Genomic DNA, 17830 nt, shown 5'->3' on the forward strand with positions numbered 1-17830 from the left:
TGCACTTGCACGACAGAATACACACTTCTAATATCGGGTAGATTGGTTTTCATAAGAGCTATAATGGCTATTAGACCAAATAGGTTAATTATATTTTATTCACTCAAATATGAAAATAATTTCACTTGCAGCCCAGCTCAGATTTCAACACTATTTTATTGTAGGGAGGATTGTTACACTGCAAACTATGAGACAAGAATCATGGCGTGGGCAGAGGCAGAAAAGAAGCATAAGAAACAGTCTACATCAGTAGGGTACAGAACTGTCCTGCAGGTGCTGCAAAGGGGCTCCTCTCCAGCAAAAACACCTAGATGTTGGGTTTGGAGATCTTTTCACTGCACATAAGAGCTCTCTCCTGTGACCCATTTTAGAAAGATTCAGCATACGCCCCTCTTCTGCAACTTGCCTCCTCCTCTACTCTATTCTATGAGAAGCAAATGCAGGAGCTTTGCCCTAGATCCTCAAAAGTCTATTTGAGGCCTAACTCCTACTGAAATCGAGATGTGGTCCTGGCATTCGAAAGCGGCTGTCTCTGAAACAAGGGCTATGTCTACACGAGCCCCTTTCAAAAAGGGGATGCTAAAGAGACACTTAGGGATATGCTAATGAGGCACTGTAATGAATATGCAGTGCCTTGTTAGCATATTGGCAGTCACGGCACTTCATAAGTGTCGCTTTCGATCGGGTATGGCTTGTCTACACAGCGTCCTTTTTGAAAGGACACCGCACACTTTGAAATCCCCTTATTCCTATAACCATATTTCAAAGTGTGCGGTGTCCTTTCGAACCCGTGTAGATGAGCCGCGTAAGATAAAACGCAGCACTTTCGAAGTGCTGGGGCTGCCATCATGCTAATGAGGCACTGCATATTCATTGCAGTGCCTCATTAGCATATCTAAAGTGTCTCATTAACATCCTTCTTTCGAGAGGAGGGGGCTAGTGTAGATATAGCCAAGGAATGCAGAGGAGAAAGGGGAGAGCTTCCTCTTCTTTGTATTCCCCACATCAGGACTAGCCAGAATTTGACTTGATATCACTTCCAAAACTATTTGGTCTCCAAAAAAGAAATTTCCTTTCTATTTTGGCAACAAGTCATCAGGCTTTAAGTGAAGGAATGGTCCTTTATTCATTCAGTCGGCTACATTATATTCTGCTTCTGGAGGTTTTAAGAAGTTTTTTATCTGTGTAAAGATCTCAAACTCTGAATTATTCATTTGTGTGAAAGAAACAAAGGCAGGAAAAAGATGAGATACCCTTTAAATATTTAGGGGAGTCTTATTTTAATCTTTTTTATATTCACATCTACAGGGGATCAATCGATGCAAAGAGCTGTACTCTTGAGAGTTCAGTGCAAAACTTACAGGTATCCTTACCTAAGGTGCAGGATTGGGCCTCAAATACCTTAGAGTGAGAGTTTCAAAAGCACTGAGCATGATCTTAATTTTGCTCGCACTGAACTCTCTTCCAGTGAATTCAAAATCAGTGGAATTAACATCAGTGGAAGCGGAGATAAAGCAACATGGAGGTCAGATCAAAAGCTCATGGATATCTGTCTTTCTGTTGATTTAAATAGTTAATCTGCCCCTTTGAGCAAGTTAACATGGATGTAGATCTTCTAGTCACTTTGATGCCAGTGGGAGTTGCACATTATACCTGCTACCTCACAGGATTAAACTTTTTTTTTTAAAATATGCTAAATGAAATGCAGTTTGCTGTTCTCTCAGACATCCCCATAACTGCTGTTGTCTTTAATTATGGCCGTTTTTCCTAATGTTGACCATCTTTGTAACAACCTGCCAGCTTAAAAAAACAGAAGTGCGGAAAAAGATAATCATTTGTTTTTCAATTAGCTCAAGCTTCTTGCTATTAGTGGATTAATTGCTTGTATGTCATATACATAAATCATTTTGATCAAATATGACAACATCTATTTTCAGTTTGTGCCAAGTAACAAAAGCCATATGGTGACTTTTAATTTTCTCTATTCAAACATTATTATCTGTAATGAATAAAACTGGAAATTGATTTCATAGTTCATACTGAAAAATGACATTACTTTTCAAACAAAAGTATTCATATTTTGTGATAATTAAAAAAATGGAATAGCATTCATATATTTTTCTCTTTAAGGCATTGTAACAACTATTCAGAATCAGTTTTAATTTATTACTTACAAGAGAAACTTTTCACGAACTATGATTTTATTCTCACAGTATTAAGTACACTTAAGTTATGACATGAGGTGAAAGTAGGTTTCATGGACTCTCCAAGACTCAATAGGAAATTGATACAGCACATTGTGCTTCCACACAGACAAGCTTCTCCCAAAATCTCATCTACTTTACTCCAGTTCATTAGGACTGAAAACTGTCCTGGCCAATTCTCTGTGGCTAACCATGCAGCCCTTCCTCAAAGGATAAAGTGTCCATAGAGTATAAAATGAATCCAAAATGCATTGGTATCAAAATGTGAGGAAATTGGGTTAATAAAGAGCCTGATCAAGCCCATTACAGTTTATGAAAAGAGATACAGTGGATCAGGCACCTAATGCTTTATGTTCTGCTCACAATGTACCACAGAGAATTATATTTAACTTACTAATGCTTTTCCCAGTGACTTACAACAACTTGCAGCCTTTCTCAAAGATCTCCAGATGCTAATACGAGGTCATGAAGCTTAGGTTCTAGTCCCAGTTCTACCCTCTAGTAGCTTTAATGATCTTTTATTCATACTTCCTTTCAGCACTGTACTAACATTATGTCATGGACCATTATGATGGTTGCCCCTCATTTTAAAGACAGGAACTGAGACTTGGTTTGATCACTTTAGTGTAACAGACAAGATTAGAAGAATCCAGCTATCCTGACACCTAATCAGCAGTACACCCAAGAAAAGAGTTAATCACTCCATGGCTCAGCGTTCACAATTCGTGATAGTCTGTCACCAAATTGAAACTGGACAATTATAGTAAATCAACTCACATTTCCACTGACCCAATATAAATCCAGAAGGGCTTGTGGTTAATGAAAGAAGGCTAGATTTACAGATATCTAACAGAGATCTGAACCTGGCCTACACTATAACTTAACTGACAGCTACCTCCTCTACAGCAGTTTAAAAGCCATCACTTGCATTATCACTGTTAAAAAAAGGCAGATCTGGAAAGAAGTGGGTCTGCCCCATGAAAGCTTATCACCTAATAAATTATTTTGTTAGTCTGTAAAGTGTTAAATGACTGCTTTTTTGTTTTGTGAAGATACAGACTAACACAGCTACCTCTCTGTGATTATCACAATGAAAACAGTCCTGTATACAGAGGGCTGGTGTAACGATTTTGCCACACATACGTATTTTGTCACAGCACTAAAGTGATTGAAATTGAAAAAGAAATAAAACATTGACAAATATAAGGATTAATCAGACCATTAAGATCTTGTGGAAAAAAAACAGAACTTTTATTCCATAGCAAATTCACCCAAAATGACACTATGTACAACTTCATCTGACAAAACACAAGAGAAACACTGGGGTTAATCACGTACTGATGAAGTCAATGGAGTTGTACCTACTTAACCAGAAATGAGTTTGGCCCTGAAAATACTGAATAGCAATGGAAAAAATAATACAGGAGCACCTATTATGTGTCATATTTTACATTGTTGAATAGTCAGAGTTTTAATAAAGCCATTAGCTGTTTAAGTACTCTACAGTCCATGTCATCTAAAATACATCAGTTTGCAGGGTTATTTGAAGGACTAAAATAGACAAATAGCATTGGATGTCAAATCAGGGTAAATCAAAAGATCAAAACACTCTTTGTGAAAAGCAGCTCAGCTAGTACTAGACTAATTCTAAGCTATGGAGAGGTGATGACATTTAATGAAATGTGGCTGTGTCTACACTAGCCACAAACTTCGAAATGGCCACGCAAATGGCCATTTCAAAATTTACTAATGAAGCGCTGAAATGCATATTCAGCACTTCATTAGCATGCGGGCGGCCGCAGCACTTCAAAATTGACGCGCCTCGCCACCGCGCGGCTCGTCCCGATGGGGCTCCTTTTGAGCTCATGGGAATAAGGGGACTTTGAAGTAGGCGGGGTCCTTTCGAAAAGGAGCTCCGTCAGGACGAGCCGCGCGGCGGCGAGGCGCATCAATTTCGAAGTGCCACAGCCGCCCACATGCTAATGAAGTGCTGAATATGCATTTCAGCGCTTCATTAGTAAACTTCAAAATGGCCATTTGCGTGGCCATTTTGAAGTTTGGGGCTAGTGTAGACACAGCCTATAACAACATAAGAACACCCGTACAGGATAAAAAAAATAGACGATCTAGCTCACTATCCTGTCTTCAAAGAGTGGCTTGGGCCAGATGCCTCATATGATGTGAACAAAACAGGGCAATTATTGAGAGATATCTTCCCTGTCATTTAGTCCCCTCTTCTGGCAGTCACAGGTGTGGAGACACACACAGCTTAAGGTTGTGTCCCTGACCATCTTAGATAACAGTCATTGATGGGCCGATCCTCCATGAACTTATTCAGTTCTTCTTTGAACTCATTGTACTTCGGGCTTCCAACATCATCAGGAAACAAGTTTCACAGGTTGACAGACTACTGTGTGAATAAACATTTTCTTTGATTTGTTTAAATCCTGCTTCCTGTGAACTTCATTGGATGTCCCCTAGTTCTTGTGTTATGGAAGTGGAAAATAACATTTTCTTATTCACTTTCTCCATATCAGTCACAGTTTAAAGGACTTCTGTCCTACAACTCTGCCTTTAGTCATCTCTTTTCTAAGCTAAGTAGCACATCCCTTACGCTCTCCTCAGATGGAAGCAGCTGCATACTCCTACAGGTTGAACCTCTCTCATCTGGCACCCTCAGGACCTGACCAGTGCTGGGCGAGAGAATTTTCTGGACAGTGGAAGGTCAATATTCTCTAGCACGTTGCCAACACTTCCACTGCTTACTGGGTTCTTAGAAGACAGTTGGGGAAAATTGCAGCCAAGTAACAACACAGAACACTGAGAGCCAGGACAGGTGGCTCTAAACAAATTTTATGGAACCATGGGAAATTTGGCCACACCCATGATACACTTATCATCCGGCTAACTAAAATCTGCATGAGTTACTTTTTCTTCAAAATCATCTCTAAAAACACCTTGATCTGGGACAGTTCAAGAAGAATGCGTCAGGTATGGGATTTTCTTCACATCCTCTGCAGTGAGGAACACTGGAGATAATCCATTTAGCCTCTCTGTAACCGCCTTGGCTTCCTGAGTGCTCTGTCATCCAGTGGCCCCACTGATTGTTTGGCAGGGTTACAGCTGCTTCTGTGCATTAAAAAAAAATTGTTAGCTTGTGTCAGTTCCTCATTGCTCTTCAATTTTTTTTGCCTGTATAATTATGCATTTATACATTACTTGACAGACTTTATGGTATGTGATGAATCACCTAACTTCACACAGCAGGTCCTGCACTCCTGGGTAGCTGGTAGATTTTTCCTTATCTGGGAAAAAGGACAGCCCTTTCCCTAATTGCTTGCCTCAGTGGCTTTCTACAACTCAGAGTCTAACTCCTTTACTTCAGAGCAGGACAGTCTGAGTTACCCACTCTCATCATCAGCACAGAAGAGGGGAAATGGAAGAGGAAAATTCCTACTCTGTAGTGGACTCCCCAGATATGGAGGCAAAAGACAAGATGTCTTGTTTCAGTCTGTCTGTCATTACTAGGCATTTTCCTCTCTCAGGCTTCTGGATGGCTGTTCCCCAGACAGGGCTCTCCCTGGCCATAATCTCTGTACCTGCAAGATTCACTCCCAGTACCTAATCACTTCTCCACACCTGCTATTCTCTGATGGCACATCTTCCTCCCCCACTCCTGGTGTGCCACTCAGGGGAGGCTTTAAACCAATTGCAATGGGTCTTTGATTGGCATCAAGTTTCCCAATTAAACCTAACTATCACAACTAGTTCTAGAAAGTTCTAGGTTGCCTCCAGGTGTCTTAATTAACCTAACAACCTCAACTGAGTTCTAGGAGGTTCTTAATTGACCCCAAGTGTCTTAATTAACCCAAAGCAACTGCTATTTGTCTGGCACAGCAACAGGGATTTGTTCATCCTAAGGCAAATATATCATTTTTTATTATTTTCCAGAAATCTTCTGGCTTCTTCTGGTCACAACTATTTTAGCTGTAAAGTTGTTTTTAAAAGCTATTCTAGGGTATTCATTTATCTTTTCCTTCCCCCTTTTCCTTTCCAACGTTAATGGTTTTTTTATTCTTCAGTCTTTTCAATTCCATACTTTCCTTGAATCTGTTTACATTTTCCCCATTGTTTTTGCTGCTTTATTAGTCTCCTTCCATACTGTAAAGCTTATATACAACTAAAAACACACAAAAGACAAATAAAAAGTTGCTGACTTTCCATGGGTACAGCACTTTAGCAATTGGAATGATCAGAAACTTATTGGCTATGTCTACAGTAGAGAGAGCTTTCGAAAGAAGCTCTTCTGGAAGAGCATCTTTTGAAAGAGTGCGTCCACACACAAAAAAGCTGATCAAAAGACCGATCTGATCTTTTGAAACAGAGCATCCACACAGTCCCTGCTCTTTGGAAAAAATGGGCCAGGGTTCGAAAAATCAGGAGCCATGAGGACGAGTCTTTTGAAAGAAGGGCCCTGTAGAGTGTCTACACATGTTTTCTTTCTTTCTTTCAAAAGAAGGAATTCTCCCTGAAACAGGAAAGGAAGAGCAATTTCGTAAAGAGTGCCATGTTCTTTTGATTTAATTTCAAAAGAACGCTTTTTGTGTGTAGACGCTCTACAGGATCTTTCAAAAGAACTTACTAGTGTAGACACAGCCAATATTATGGGGAAGAAAGACAAACTTCAAGCTGATTGTTAAGATAAGGAGAGCAGGAAGAATAGCTTGAAAATCACTACCTGGGGCACACAGTTGATTGGTTGAGCTTACCTAGTTTTCGTGCTGTTGCTCAGACAGTGAAGAGGCCACTGAATTCATGTTCTGTTCTGTGCCATATTTGGCACATTATGGAGTAGATTGCCTGTGAGGCAGCACAGGTGTCTGTTGATGATAAGCAGCCATCATGTGTTAGGTCTTCTTGGGGTCTTTTCCATAATGCTATCTTTGGGTTAAAGTGTAAGGTAAATCTTTTAGGAGTTTATGTGGGCATTTGGAGCAGACAGCATTGGGCAACAGTTTGAGACAGCAAGGCCAGTTTACTTAGAAAACTGATCACATTCTATGTAAGTGTATGTCATTTGATGTGTTCAACCATTTGAAGATACTTCCGCTGAATGATTTTCCACTTTTTAATCTTGGCAATGAGGGCCTATATATCAGAATAGAGACTATCTGCACTCCATCCCTCTATTTATCAACTTATTTGGGTTGCAAAAACTGTTCTCCATGAAGTACCACTTGCTGACTATACGTTCATAGTGTACCTTTGCATTCCTCACTGATGCCATCCATGCTAATGACAACAGAGCTGAGGCAGGTGAAATCACCTGTCTCATCTTAGCCAAGAAAGATGCTATAGCGTGTTCAGAATTGCTGACTGGAAGGATTTTGGTTTAATCCTAAGTAACATTCAGACCAACTTTGGCCACAGAGCTTTTCAGGATTTTTAGTGCCACAACTAGCTTGTTCATTGATTACACAAGTATTGCTATGTTATAACAAAAAAAAATTATTGGTGAGGTTCTTATCAGCAAGGTGTTGGCCTAAAATGCATTCACTTTGTGTCTGATCAAGTACATAGTCCATAATGATACTGAAGAATTCTTTGTGGAGCACCCAGCCGAACTCAGGAGAAAGTGGTTGTTTTCCCATTTACAAGGATGCAGTTTGAGGAGTCAGCATCCAGGAGACAGAGAATCTACAGAGGTAGTTAGGGAGACCTGTATATTTCAAGGCCAGCCGAAGAGATTACGTCCCAGAGTCAACCACAGCATTAATGTCAACAAATTCAAAGTAATCCTGGTGGTTGAGCTCCTGTGCCTTCCCAAGAAGGCTGATTCACTGTGAAGATATGCTCTGTCGTGGAATGACCAGGAATAATGCCAGTTTCTTGTGGCCATTTCTTTATCCTTTAGGCTATGTCTACAGGCCAGTCTTATTTCAAAATAAGCTATTCCAGAAGAGATAGTCTAGAATCGCTTACTTTGAAATAATGCTGCTACACCCAAAGTGCATTTAGAAATAGCCCTCAGCTATTTCAAAATAGAGTGCCTACACACAATAGAGCCTATTTCATAATGAGCCCTTGGAAATACTATATAGGCTGTGTCTACACTAGCAAGTTCTTGCAAAAGATTTTTCAAAAGAAGGGAGCTCTTTTGAAAGATCCTGCAGAGTATCTGCACACAAAAAGCATTGTTTCAAAAGTAAATTGAAAGACTGAAGCACTCCTTTTGAAATTGCTCTTCCTTTCCCATTTCAGGAACAGCACCCCCTTTCAAAAGCTTCTTTCCAAAGAAAGCATCTGTAGACTCTGTCTGCAGGCCCCTTTATTTCTATTTTTTTTTCTTTTTTGAAAGAGCAGTCCTCATAAAGCCTGATTTTTCAATCCCCAGCCCATTATTTCGAAAGAGCAGGGGCAGTGTGGATGCTCTCTTTTGAAAAAAGCTCTCTCAGAAGAGATCTTCTGAAAGGGCTTCTTTTGAAAGATCTCTGTGGTGGATGTAGCCTATATCAAAATAGGGGCTGTATAGAGGCCCTATCCCTCACGGAATGAGGTTTGTCTATTTCGAAATCAGCCAACTGCTATTTTGAAATAGCCATTGCACTGTGTAGATACTAGCAGAAGCAGCTTCCCCTCCCTTGGTGTTCACACCTCCAGATCAACTGCTGGTAGTAAGCCTCACCCTTGCTAACTGAGCTAACCTTTTAACCCCACCCTTGCTCTGGCTTATTTATACCTGGCCCTGCAGATTTCCAAGACCAGCATCTGATGAAGTGAGTCTGTGCTCACGAAAGCTCATGCTCAAAACTTTTCTGTTAGGCTACGTCTACACGTGCACCCAACTTCGAAATAGCTTATTTCGATGTTGCGACATCGAAATAGGCTATTTCGATGAATAACGTCTACACGTCCTCCAGGGCTGGCAACGTCGATGTTCAACTTCGACGTTGCTCAGCCCAACATCGAAATAGGCACAGCGAGGGAACGTCTACACGCCAAAGTAGCACACATCGAAATAAGGGAGCCAGGCACAGCTGCAGACAGGGTCACGGGGCGGACTCAACAGCAAGTCGCTCCCTTAAAGGGCCCCTCCCAGACACACTTTCATTAAACAGTGCAAGATACACAGAGCCAACAACTAGTTGCAGACCCTGTATATGCAGCACGGACCCCCAGCTGCAGCAGCAGCAGCCAGAAGCCCTGGGCTAAGGGCTGCTGCCCACGGTGACCACAGAGCCCCGCAAGGGCTGGAGAGAGAGTATCTCTCAACCCCCCAGCTGATGGCCGCCATGGAGGACCCCGCTATTTCGATGTTGCGGGACGCGGATCGTCTACACGTCCCTACTTCGATGTTGAACGTCGAAGTAGGGCGCTATTCCCATCCCCTCATGGGGTTAGCGACTTCGACGTCTCGCCGCCTAACGTCGATTTCAACTTCGAAATAGCGCCCAACACGTGTAGACGTGACGGGCGCTATTTCGAAGTTACTGCCGCTACTTCGAAGTAGCGTGCACGTGTAGATGCAGCTTTAGTCTACAAGGTGCCACAGGACCCTTCATTGCTATACTAGCAGAGTTATTTCAAAATAAGAGCTCTTACTTCTAAATAACTTTGCTCTGTAGACATACCCTTAGATAGCAGCAATTCAGGCCAACAGGAAGCAAAATTTAATCTGCTGCCCATACAGTTCCAGTGAGGTAATATAAGGCCTTTTTGACAGTCAGACAGACTGTTTTCTAGGTGATACATGAATAAATAGTTTAATAAAAGTGGAAGAGTGAAAATATTTATAATGATTGCGGGGGGCAGGCTAAAAATCCTCTCCCTCTTCCCTGCTTAGGTCACCTCCCTGTTATATATTTGTCATTTAGAACTTTCCCCAGAACCCTCTTGGGTCAACTCACCCTGAATAATTACGGCCTTCAATAGAATAAACTTCTAATAGCACTTTACTTCTAGAGATAAATTATTTCTCCATTCAAACTTCTACTGAAATGCAATTCAAGATCAAGAGCAGGCTTTTGAGCTACATTTTTGAGTCTTTATGTTGAGTTTTATATGTCAGTGATCTCATATCCATTAACTGCCTGACTGCTTAATGTAAGATCAAGAATCTCCTGTTATTCAGAAATAACGCTGAACAAAAATGTAGAACCTAGAAGTGCAGACACTTTGTACATTAACCATTCATCAGAGCTGCTATAAACTGCATTATTTACCCAAGATAAATAAAAGTCTGTTGGAAACAGAGGTTATCTATTAATCCTGAGAGGATAACTCTGCATCTGTTCAAACTGTTGATTGTATAATATATTCTTTAGTAACTGAGCAGGGTTGTAATATAGACAAATATTCTTCAGGGGGCACTATGTGATCCAACCATTTTTATCCTACATGTTTTAATTTCGAAATTAAAATATCTTGAGCTCAAATGATGCAAGTGAGGTTACCACTCATTCTGCCAGTTAACATCTCTGCAACTCTCATTTCCAGCTATTCCACATCTAACCAATATGTTCTCTGCATGATTGGAAATTGCATCAGATTTAAGTTTCATTCTGCATGTGTCTCCTACTATTGTGTATGCCAGGTTTTAGGCCATTGATTTTCACTAGAATATTAAACTTCTTCTTCAGTCTTGTTCCAAACAACAAAAACAATACCACTATACAAGAGCCAATGAATGTTTGTTCAAAAGAACGGACAAGGTGTACTTGCATTGTGTCTAAAAGTAAAATAACCATATTAAATGAATTAAAAGTGGCCTGACTGATATAATAGTCTCAAAACTTAATTGGAAATGGGGAGTCAGGAATAGCATAAAATGGGTGTGTTTCCAGTAGGGGATCACCTCATGGGGATCAGCTCTTGGCCCTATGGTAATTAACTTTTTTTATGAACCATCATAAAGAAACAGAAAAACATCAAGATAAAATATGCAGGTGACAATAATTTGGGGAACTAATGAAGAAGACAGATTGCTTAGAAAACTGGATTCAAGTAAACAATATGCAGATAATACAGCTAAAAGTAACCGTGTACATCTAGTAACAAAGAATGTATGCCACACAGACATGGTGGGAGACTCTATTCTGAGAAGCAATGATTTTAAAAAAGATTTGGGAATTATCATTATCATAGAGCTCAGATTTCAGTGGATTACAGTGGCTAAAAGAGCTAATGTGATCCAAGAATACAAAAAGAGGAATCTCAGGTAGGAGTAGAGAGATTATTTCACCTCTGTATTTAGCAGTGGTCTGGCTGCTGCTGCAAAACTGGGCTCAATTCTGGTGTTCACGATTCAAGAAGAGTGTTGACTAATTGGAGAGTCTTCAGAGAAGAGCCATGAAAATAGTTAATGGTAACAAATCAAGCCTTACAGTGATAGACGCAAGGAACTCTATTGCTTTAGCTTAAGAAAACAGATGATTAAGGGGGTGACACGATTACAGTCCATTGGGTAATAAATATGTAATAAGGAGATCTTTGCTTTAGCACAGATTATAGCGTGATCCAATGTCTGGATGTTAAAGGTAGACTAATTCAGACTAGAAACAAGGCATACATTTTTAACGTTGAGTAATTTTTAACGATTTTCTTCTTAAAATACCTTGATTCATTCTGTATACACTGTGCACTGGTGCTCTGAAAAGATATGTTCACAAACATTGCAATGAACTGCTTCCCAAACGTAATGGTCCTGATTTCCTCAAATCGGTAAAATTACTCCTGGTTTACACTAATGTACATGGGAATCAAGTCTCTGATCTTTTCTTATGCTTCCTTGGGAAAAAAAATGTTCAAAGTTACTGTTTTGCTCTGAATATACACGGGAAGAAAAGTAAGCTTCCAAACACATCATATGTTATGCTGATGTCAGCCAGCACAAGTAGCTGAAAAGCTTTGCTTGTGTTTCCAATAACAAACCTCTTTTTTAAAGATATCTAATCATCAGTTGAGAGATGCTCAAGACTGACACTTGTCAGAGTTGCTCCAGTGTGAAGAGTGAAAATGAACTCTCTTGCAATTGTAAAAGGAGTGTACAAATGCCAGTTTCCCAAATGCCTTTGCATTACTTCACAAGTTCTTGTACACTATGTCAGTATAAGCTAATTTTCCTGGTCTTGGTTGGTTGATGTATAACTCTGAATAATACCTGAACATTATTTATTATGGATCAGCATACTTTTGTGTGTGTGAAAGAGCAAGAGATTTCAACTGTTAAAACCTGACAAATTCCCACACTTGTGCTGAGAGAGCTTGGAGGGGCAAAATGCTAAGTTACAGTAAGGATTTATTATATACACTGAAAAGATTATTCTATTCTTGATTGCTCTAGTGAAAATATGAAAACTCTTGCTAAGATTGAAGACACGGTTCTACTCCTTTATAACTAAGCATAAATGTTTTGGCAGTTGAGCCTGATCCAAATGCACAGCATCCAAAGGAAGAATTTCAATAGGCTTTGAACCAGGCCCTTGAGATGAAAAATGCAGAGCCAATTTCATGGGTGCTTAAGTATTTGGCATACTACTCAGCATTCTCCTTAGAGAAGTACGGTGAATGGCCATTGAAATTACCAAACTCTAGCATGATTATATTGATGAAATATTCCATGGCATGTTATCTCAAAATGGCATTAGTCATGCATGAGTCACCATCGTGGCCATCTTTAAATGTCATTTCTAATCACCTGGACACCTAGTCAGACTCCTTCATAGTTACATCATGGTATTGCAGTTAAAATGTGATAGCGTGATTAGCTGCTGCCTACAGTTCATACTTCAAAAGAAGTACACTGGCAGTAAAAAATTACAGTTGTTAAAAAAGACACTGCGGATGGTACCATTTGGAAACATAGCCCAGAAAAGGAGTGCTTAGTTGTTAATGTTCTGCCATGTGGGGGAATTTTCAGAGCTGAAAATAGACATTGCAGAAGCTTGGAAAATTCATCCCATATCGTAGGCACATGAGGTGCCAGGGCAGCCTGATATCCTGTGTGTGAACTTGCCACCACGGTACCACAAGGCAGCTGTTAGCCATCCTTGAGCACAGTGTCATTGGCCAGGTTAATTTTTCAGGAAGTTTTTCGTTTTCTACCTGATCTTAGCTGAAGTTCTGACGTGGCTCTGTGGCTATCTTTAAAGGGGCTCACATGGTTGTACTGGAAGAACCCAACTCAGATCAGGGCTTCAGTGTGCTGGGAATGGTACCAACATACACTGAGAGACAGCCCCAGCCCCTAAGAACATAAAACACATGTAGGCAGGCAGATAATGGGAGAGAAGGAAAAGGGAAGTCCATGGAGGTGAAGTGATCTACCTTATATCACAAGTCAGAAGCCAAGGAAAGAACCCAGGTCTCTGGCTTCCAGTCCAATGCCTAAGCATTAGGCACTGCTGACTCACATAATATCTTTCAGTGGATCAGGTAGAGACCTCCTCTCACCTTGGAATATTAGCTCATACTATGTTTAAATTCTCCCACGATAGGGGTTAGCACTACCCTGTTAACCTGAGGGCAAATTTGGTTGATGTCTTATGGCACATACTAGCTGTGTCTACACGTGCACGCTACTTTGAAGTAGCGGCACTAACTTCGAAATAGCGCCCGTCACGGCTACACGCGTCGGGCGCTATTTTGAAATTAACTTCGACGTTAGGCGGCGAGACGTCGAAGTCACTAACCTCATGAGGGGATCAGAATAGCGCCCTACTTCGACGTTCAACGTCGAAGTAGGGACCGTGTAGACAATCCGCATCCCGCAACGTCGAAATTGCCGGGTCCTCCATGGCGGCCATCAGCTGGGGGGTTGAGAGACGCTCTCTCCAGCCCCTCAGCTCACTGGTGGCCGCGTGGAGTGGCCCCTTAAAAGTCCCCTCCCCCTCCCTTCCTCTGCAGGAAGCTGAGGGAACGTGCAGGCTGCAGCCTGCACACGCGGCCAGCCTGCACCACCCTCAGCCCCACACAGCTGCGATGGCTGCCCGTCAGCGCCCCCAGCGCCCCCAGGGGACCCCCCCCAAGGGGAGCCAGGGCAGCCAGCCCAGCCAGAAGGGCAGCCAGGCTGGGAAGCGGCAGCGGGGCCCCTCCTGGATGGAGGCCGAGCTGCGGGACCTGCTGGGGCTCTGGAGCGAGGAGGAGGTGCTCCAGGTAATGGGGAGCAAGAGGCGGAACGCGGATGCGTTCGCTCGGCTGGCCAACGGCCTGGCTGCCCGGGGTCACCCTGCCCGCACTCCTGACAACGTCAGGAGTAAGGTCAAGGAGCTGCAGCAGGGTTACTCCCAGGCCCGGGATGCGGCCAGCCGTTCTGGGGCCGCCGCCGTCACTTGCCCCTTTTAAAGGGAGCTCAGGGACATCCTGGGCTCCCGGCACACCTCCTCCCCTCCGGCCACCCTTGACACCTCGGCTGATGAGCCCCAGCAGGCCCTGCAGACGGAGTCCGCCCCGGAGGCAAGCCCCACACCCTGGGGGCCCCCCCCGGAGGCCACCCCCAGGACATCGCGGCAGGAGGAGGAGGAGGAGGAAGAGGAGGGGGGCTCCTCCTCCGCAGAATCCAGCCTGCAGATCCTCCTCCTGCCATCCCGGAGCAGCAGCAGGGCCTCCACCCGCCAGGGATCTCCGGACCGTGGGAGCGGACCGACAGGTAGGTACCCCCCTCTGGTGGACACCCCTGGGCTTGAGGGGCGGGGGTAAGAGATATGTGTCCAGGGCCCCCCACATGCTCACATGGCCATGGCCCCAAGGACACCAGGGCCATGGCCCTCACAGCACTGCATCCATCAGCCCCTGCCCCCTGCCACCCCGAATGACAGTGCCATGCCCCATCCCCGGGCCAGGGGGGAGCGGAACCTCGAGGGGCCCCCGGGAGGAGGGGGTGGGACACCCCGCAGCAGCAGCATGTGATGGCGTGGGGGGAGTGCCAAAGGGAGACTCAGGCTACATATGAGCAACAAGAGCCGAATAGCTCCCAGGGCCAAAGGAGGATCCTGGGGCTACAGCTGGCAGGTGACACCTCTGCCCTGAACAAACAGGAGGGAGGAGCCGAGCTGGCTTGGACTTGGGGGGCGAGGGCGGGGCCCACAGGTAGAGGCTAGGGGAAGGGAGAGCTGGAAGGCAGCCAGCCTGAGGAGGGGGAAAGCTGCATCCCCGAGGGGCACCCCTTGGGGTCTTCTCCCCACAACGGGTTGGAAGGACTGTCTCTTCCGACAGCTGGTGCTGTCACTCCTGGGAGAAACTGGGCATCTGTGGCCTAAGAAACCTCTCCTGCTGTCAGACCCTGCGGGGTGAAGTGACAGTCGCTCCCACCAGGGGACGGGGTGCAGGGCAGGGGCACCCCTGAACCCCATCCATCACAGCAGCATCTCCCAGGGACGAGGATGGGGAACCTGCAGCACAGGGCTGGGGGCACAAAGGCCACAGCTCGGGGCCCACACTAACGCCTGTCTCCATTCTTCTTCCCCCCCTCCTCTCCTGTGTCCTGCACCTGCACCATCAGAAGGACCGGAAGAGAGCGCCAGCGAGGCGTCAGCCGTCCCGGAGAGCCCTCCAGGACCATCGCTCCAGGGCAGCCCCTTGGCCGAGAACCGACCGGCCCCACGGCGGGCTAGACGGCGGACCCCGCGCCTACAACCGCCGACGGCAACGGACCCCCAGCTGCTGGCCATCCACCGTCGGCAGCTGGAGGTCGTGGAGCAGCACCTCCAGCTGCAGGAGCGGGCGCTGGCCTGGCGCCAGGAGGCATGGGGGGCCTACATGGACACATTTAACCACCTGGTGGACTACCTGGCCCCCCATGCCGCGCTGGCCGCAACCTTGCCCGCCCTGCCTGCTCCTGCAGCCCCACCACCAGCTGCTCCGCCCGTCGCCGTCCCGTCCGCCGTCGCCCCGCCACCCACCGGCGAGGGCCGGAGCGCCGAGGGACCCCTGGAGCCACCTGACACTCGCCGGCCACCGTACCTTCCGGTCCAGCCCGCTCCCACCCAGCCACGGACCACGCTGCGAGCACGGCGGGGCTCCCGGCCGCCAACGCACAGTGCCGGGCTATAGGGACGAGGGGCCCGGGACGTGGCCCCACCCCTTGTATAGAGTTGGACCCTGTTTTTTTCGGCCCCCAGTTTGCCCCGTCCCCCCCATGTAAATAGTTCTCCCCTTTATCCTCCCTGGTTTTCTTTTTATTATTGCGGACAGTTGTTTCTTTGGATTGTTTTATTTTTGTACATATTGCTTTTGTTCAAAGTTTGTACCTAGTTTTTGGTTTGTGGTTCACATATTTATTTACAGTCAGAAAAACAAAAGTTTCGGAAAGAAAAAAAAAAGTTTCAGAAAGAAAAAAAAGTTTCGGAAAGAAAAAAAAAGTTTACGTTCAGCCACAAGTGCGTGCTGTCATTTGTCCAGGACAAGTGGGAGGGGGGTGCGGTGGGGTGCTCCATGGTGTGGGCGTTGGGGCAGGAGTGTGGGGGAGGAAGGGGCGGGCAGTAGGGGGCCTGGGCAGAGTTCACCCCGCGGCCTGTTCATCGAAGTGGGCCCGCAGGGCCTCCCAGACCCGGGTCCCCTCGGGGTCCACCTGCCGACTGGGGGCAGCAGGTGGCTGGACGTCTGCCCTGCCGGCCTCCGCAGCCCAGCCCTGGAAAAAGGTCTCCCCCTTGCTCTCCACCAAATTGTGCAGGGCGCAGCAGGCACCCACAATCTGGGGGATGTTGTTGGGGCCCGCATCCAGGCGGGTCAGAAGACATCTCCAGCGTCCCTTCAGGTGGCCAAATGAGCGCTCCACCACCTGGCGCGCGTGGTTCAGGCGGTCGTTGAAGCGCTCCTGGCTAGCGGAGAGATGGCCCGTGTAGGGGTGCATGAGCCACGGCCGGAGGGGGTAGGCCGCATCTGCGATGACGCAGAAGGGCATGGTGGTGTCCCCCAGAGGAATCTCCCCCTGGGGGATGTAGGTCCCCACCTCCAGCCGGTGGCACAGGCCCGAGTTCCGAAAAACCCGGGCGTCGTGGGTGCTGCCAGGCCAGCCCACGTAAATGTCCTGGAAACGTCCCCGGCTGTCCACCAAGGCCTGGAGGACGACAGAATGGTAGCCCTTGCGATTCAGGTATCGTCCTCCACTGTGATGCAGGGCGCGGATGGGGATGTGAGTCCCATCCAGAGCCCCGAAGCAGTTGGGGAAGCCCAGGGTGGCAAAGGCTCCGATGGTGGCATCTGGGTCCCCCAGCCTCACGAGCCTGTGCAGGAGCATGGCGTTGATGGCACACACAACCTGCAGAGAAAGCACATGGGACAGCACCAATGAGGGGTGAGCAGGGTGTGCGTGGCCCTGCCCTGCCCTGCCCTGCCCTGCTTTGGCCCCACTGCCCTGGCCCCCCTGCCCTGCCTTGCCCTGCCCTGCTCTGGCCCCCCTGCCCTGGCCCCCCTTCCCTGCCCTGCCCTGCCCTGCTCTGGCCCCCCTGCCCTGGCCTCCCTGCCTTGCGCTGCCCTGGCCTCCCCTCCCCTGCCCTGCCCTCCCCCCGTGGGTTCGCTTACCTCCATGAAGACAGCCCCGATGGTAGCCTTGCCAACACCAAACTGCTGCCCCACGGATCGGTAGCTGTCTGGAGTGTCCAGCTTCCAGACAGCGATGCCGACCCGTT

This window comes from Carettochelys insculpta, chromosome 3 (genome assembly GCF_033958435.1).
Source record: "Carettochelys insculpta isolate YL-2023 chromosome 3, ASM3395843v1, whole genome shotgun sequence".
In the NCBI taxonomy this organism is placed as follows: Eukaryota; Metazoa; Chordata; order Testudines; family Carettochelyidae; genus Carettochelys; species Carettochelys insculpta.